This window comes from Zeus faber (genome assembly GCF_960531495.2).
Source record: "Zeus faber genome assembly, chromosome: 20".
Taxonomy (NCBI): domain Eukaryota; kingdom Metazoa; phylum Chordata; class Actinopteri; order Zeiformes; family Zeidae; genus Zeus; species Zeus faber.
Window position 1 is genome coordinate 14,074,465 of NC_137207.1, and position 6,000 is coordinate 14,080,464.

Below are 6,000 nucleotides of genomic sequence, written 5' to 3' on the forward strand. Positions count from 1 at the left end.
CCCAGTCGACGGCGATTGTGGCGCAATCGTGTTGACCAGCGGCCACCAGACGTCAAGTGAACGCCGTCACCCCGGTGACGTCACATCTTCTCACGACGACCTCTCCCTATTGGAATCGCAGGGTGTCGCTCCACGAGGACGGCGGGAGAGGGGCGTCGACCGTGCGGCCACGCCACCCGGGAGCCACTCGCGCCGGGAGAGCGGCAGCTGCTATCCGTCGCCTTACAATTAAAGGATATTTCTGGCGAACCAATGCGACTCGGAGATACCTTTTAATTGTTCGGTGAGGTGTACGCGTCTCGCTGAGGGAGCCGCGGCGGGTCCGGCACCGCGGGGCGCTGGACAGCGGACAGCTCCCGCGGCAACAACGCTGCAACACCAACTCAGACGAGCTGGCGGGCAGCGGCCTCCAGGGCTATGTATTTATTCTGAAACTAAACCGCGATATAAGTGTAAATAATCATGTGCACATCCCCTTCAAAGCACAGCGGTTGTAATGTAAAAAAAGTGATTTGATAAACAGTGTGTTTCCTAACCTATGACGAACAGACGCGCACGCACGCACGCAGAAACAGACAGGCAGCCGGGAAAAAGAGCCTTCTGCTAACAGGTCGTTACTGCAGCCCTTACGTTTCTGCGTGTTACGTGATCTGAGGGGAAACAAAGCGAAAGAAAAAATATACACGGACAGAAATGAAGCCGAGCAGAGAGGAGGAGGCAAACAAGTGAGCGAAGGGGGGGTGGGAAGAAAGGAGGGAGTCAGGTTTTTTTTTGGCCCGCCCCCCCAGAGAAAACACACTCCCCTAGAAAAGCACGGCATACATGTTAATATTGTTGATGTTTCTCTGTTCCAATCAATCTCTGTTGCGGAACCCATCGACAAAACCTTATCTCTGTTGCCAGGACGGCAGAGGTTTGGTCCGTCCAAACTAGTTTTTCCAGCAGTTCAAACTGAAGAGATGCGATTTGAACTCCAAGTAGGTTTGGGTACCATGGCGAGCATCTATAACTGTACACCAAGTGTATAATTTAGCATTAACGTGATATTCTGTTCACACTCTGAGTTTCTGTGTAAACACGATGATATATGCCATTATTTTGTGTAAGTATCCGTATTAATAAAATTATTATTTGAATAACCTCTATATAATGTTGATCTCACGACAAATTTAAAAATGTATGGCTGTGCATAATAAACACGAAAAATTGTGCCCTTCGTCTTTTTTTTTCCCTCTGCTTTTTCGCCCAATGTAAAATATTGTGATTGAGCAGGTGGTGTTGAACATCTGGTTCAAACACAATTTCACAAGCTTTTGATATGCAGCGGGGAGGAACAAATCCTGAGCCATTCGGTTACAACACTCCTCCTTTCTCCCTTGAAAAAAGGCAATGATGGAGAGGATACTGCTGCGCTTTCAAATAAGTCATCCTTAAAGTTTGATAACACACGTACGGTACTGTTTTGCTCCTTGCAAATACACGCGAATGGCATTCACCGTCAAACACCCTTATCAGAGTTGGCTCCACTCTCACCCTTCCCCCATATACAATAAACACACACACACACACACACACACACATAACGGTGCTTTGATGTAGCTCGCTGGCGTGAGGTCCTACTGCAATCAGCCCAAGACAGCTGCCTCGCCGGTGATGAATGAGATGTGATCCAAACTCTCATCTCATATCTGCTCCGGAGTTATTCCCCTGTAGCCAGGCCTAATCTGCATGACATTGTTGCATTGTCTTCAAAGTCAATTATTTCTCCTCTTTTGTTTGTTCGTTGAAAGAAGGACAATGCCGAACTTCTGTTCAGCCACCGCAGGCTCCGATCACCTCCCGATCGCCTCCTCCGCTCACACAAAGGCCTGTTGCGACGGGCAAAGACACCGCCGACGCCTGCGTGCGGGAGTTAAGTTGTCGTAAGTTAATGCGCCGGTGCCCCCGATAGGCTTCAAGGTCCCATAAGTGCCAAAGAGAAAATGTAGCCCCCCAGAAGACACACACAAACACACACACGCACGCACACACGCACACACACAAACACACACACACACACACACACACACGGGTGCACATCGTCAGCAGCTGTCAATATGCAAGGTGGGTGTTTGTATGCACTGAAAAACCTGTAATGACGCTACCTGACAGCCCATTAAACCGAAGAGAGATGAGGAAGCAATTATATTGTCATCCACACAGGAATCATTGCCAGTGTAGCTGTAAGGTGGAGCGGGTGGGGGTCGAGCTGTTTACGGTGAGAGACGAGTGGGTTGTGGATGGACTTTCGAGGGTGGATTGCTGATTTTTGCCACGACCATTGGGTATTTATCGATGATGTGATTGAGAGGTAACGACATAATACAGTTGTGTGTGTGTGTGTGTGTGTGTGTGTGTGTGTGTGTGTGTGTGTGTGTGTGTGTGTGTGCGTGTGTGTGTGCGTGCGTGTAGCTCTGCAGGTCCGTTAGTTTTTTGTCCCCGATCTGCCACAGATAAATGAACGGTTTTAAAAGTAATGGTGTTTGTTCTGCTGTGTTTGTTCGGCTGCTAAAACGACATGATTGAATATGAAGTTTCCCCTCGGGAGTAAACTTCATATTCTCTTTGTTGTTGTTTTCTCTTCTTCTGTCTCCTATTTCTATTTTCAGAAAAAGAACTGAAGACCAAAAAATAAAAATGCTCGGGACGAGCATTGAACTCGTATTGGCCATCATCCCGAGTGATGGCTGTTGCAGTGGTTTCCATGTTCACTAATAATAATAACAAAGCTAATAAAAACGAATAAAATGCAAGTTGATCTCAGTTATTTAAATCTGATATGTTGATGCGGATTTTATTTTTCCCAAGGACTTCAACTGCATGGAACTTAATTGAATATTTTTTTCTCATTTTGACAATGCAGAAAGCCAATTATTTCTTAAGTATGGACAAGGACTGCATGGGAATGGTGTTGTATATCATGTAATTGCCTGAAGGTGCTGCTGCTGGTAAAATGCCCTTCTAAGAAGCAAAAAGATTTGACATTTGAAAGAAGCCACAGTCCCACAAAATTGTTTGAATTGCTCTCAGTTGGAACTAGTCGTGCTAAGCCCTTGAAAAAAAGCACAACAAAAGCTTCAATTCAACTATGCTAAGTTATAAGGACATGATAGGAAGGTACTTTCAGAATTTGTAAATATAATATTTAGACATTGTTGACAATGGATCAGCCACAACATTAAAACCACTGACAGGTGAAGTGAATAACATTGCTCATCTTGTTCCAGTGGCACCTGTCAAGGGGTGGGATGTATGAGGCAGCAAGTGAACAGTCAATTGTTGTAGTCGATGTGTTGGAAGCAGGAAAAAGCGTAAGGTTTTGTTTCGGTGTTCGGCGCCATGCTCATAAATCCCCCATATTAAACATATGGGGGATTTATTTTGTGCGTGTCCGATAATTATTAATTATTTCTAGGGCTGTGGCCGACTCTGAATTTTGTCAGTCGAATCGGATTTGGCTGTTCGATGCCAACGGAGCGCACGGTTCAATGCGTAGTGCGCATGGGGGAAGGGCTCTTGTGCCCCCACCCCTGGCTTCCCTGCATTGCCTTCCGCGATTAGGTGCGCAACAGCTGTGTTCGCGTCCAAGTTCCGACGCAGACAATTCAAACACATAAATATATTTACTACACTCCTTATTTATAATTCCCCATTGAAACGTTATCCCTGTACATTTTGTAAGCTTCTATCTGTTTTATCCTGTAGTTGTAATGCACAATCTGGTCCCGTCTGGTCTGATCCCACGGAAGAGCTACTGTAGCACAAATATGCGAAAAGGTTCATGCTGCTATGATAGAAAGGTGTCAGAACACACAGTGCATCACAGCTTGCTGCGTATGGGGCTGTGTAGCCGCAGACCGGTCAGAGTGTCCATGCTGAGCCCTGTCCACCACCGAAAGCTCCTACAATGGACACGTGAGCGTCAGAACTGGACCATGGAGCGATGGAAGAAGGTGGCCTGGTCTGATGAATCACATTTTCTTCTACATCATGTGGATGGGCGGGTGCCTGTGCGTTGTTTACCTGGGGAAGAGCTGGCACCAGGATGCATTTTGGAAGCAAAGTGAAGCAAAGTGAAGCTCTGGGCAATGTTCTGCTGGGAAACCTTGGGTCCTGGCATTCATGTGGATGTTGCCTTGACACGTACCACCTACCTAAACATTGTTGCAGACCAAGTTCACCCCTTCATGGCAACGGTATTCTCCGATGGTAGTGGGCTTTTTCAGCTGGATAATGCGCCCTGCCACACATGAAAAGTTGTTCTGTAATGTTGAGGAACATGACAAAGAGTTGAAGGTGTTTGACTTGGCCTCCAAATTCCCCAGATCTCAATCCGATCGGGCATCTATGGGATGCACTGGAACAACGAGCCCGATCCATGGGGGCCCGTCCTCACAACTTACAGGACTTAAAGGATCTGCTGCCAACGTCTTGGTGCCAGATACCACAGGACACCTTCAGAGGTCTTGTGGAGTCCGTGCCTCCACGGGTCAGAGCCGATTTGGCGGCACGACGGGGAGCTACACCATATTAGGCAGGTGGTTTTAATCTTGTGGCTGATCGGTGTATGACACAACATAGTGAATATTGACTTATATGTTAATAGAATACTACATTCTAACTCTGGAATGCCATACCTTCAATTATTTTTAACATGCACTTACAGCTCTCATACAACGTCAGGCGTGGCGAGTTGCGAACTCGTAATCCAGCTTTGTGATATTCACAATTCTTAATTTAATTGGGATTTTTTTAGAGTGGCGCTTCTCAGTTTAGACTCTTATGTCCCTGCCGGCTGGTTAGGTAGGATTTGGATGTCATCTATATCCTACTTTTTGCTTGTAAAATATGATCAATCAGAATTGTTTCATTTTAGACAAGTACATTTACAAATACTAGGAATTCTTTCCGGTCAGGTTTAATGCGCTTAATAAAGCTTAACCGCCGCCGGAAAAAAGGGATAATAAAAAGAATAATAAAATGAAAAAGGATAAGAATAAAAAATATAAATAAAATTAAAATGTCAAATATATACAAATGATCAAAAATACAGACCAGAAAATTGTGAGATATTTAAGATGTACAGATATTCAAATGCGATAATATGCACAGGATGAAATATTCTAAGGGTATAGGTTAAACATTATAAATTATAATATTAATTATTACTATTTGTTTACTATCTTATGACAGTATGTACAGTGTAACACCAGTGTGTTGATGAATTGAGTAATATCCCTTTTTGACACTGTTGGCACTGCAGTCAATTGTTCCTTGAAAAATACAAAGAAATGAATAAAATAACATAAAAGGGACGTTTTGTTATAACCTAAATAGCAATTAGACACCAGCGAAACACATGAATGAAAATGGAGCAAAACTGGTTGGAGGAACCGAGCAAAACAGCTGTTGGAGAGAGTCACACTTTAAACCTGGTGTAGCGGGATAAGCAGCGCCTCTGGGGTGGTCAGGTCCATTCCAGAAGCCGGTGTTAACAGATTTGATTTCCCTCTAAACCTCTGAAAAGAAATATTCCCTGTGTTTTCTTCCAAACTGTCTAGATGGTTTCAAAAGGCGGCCACACATTTTCCAGAACAACCGTTAGTTCAGCAGGTTCAGCCTTGAAATATGAAAGACATAATAAATGTGTGCCCATGGCTTTACGTGTGTGTGTGTGTGTGTGTGTGTGGGTGTGGGTGTGGGTGTGTGTATGCATCTATTTGCAAATGTATCCGCATTGTGCCGACCTGAAGCTCCAATTACCATGGCTGAGGTTTTATTTTATTTTATTATGAAGCAATCCAGACGGTGGGTTCATTAGCCGTTAGACGAGAGGCTCAGCGATCTCCTCTACCTCCCTAATAAACAGCGCCGTGTGGAGGGACCGCCATAACTATGCTTTAATAAATTGTACGAAAGGGCGACAAGATGGACTGGGCGAACTGTTGTGGTTATTTTCGG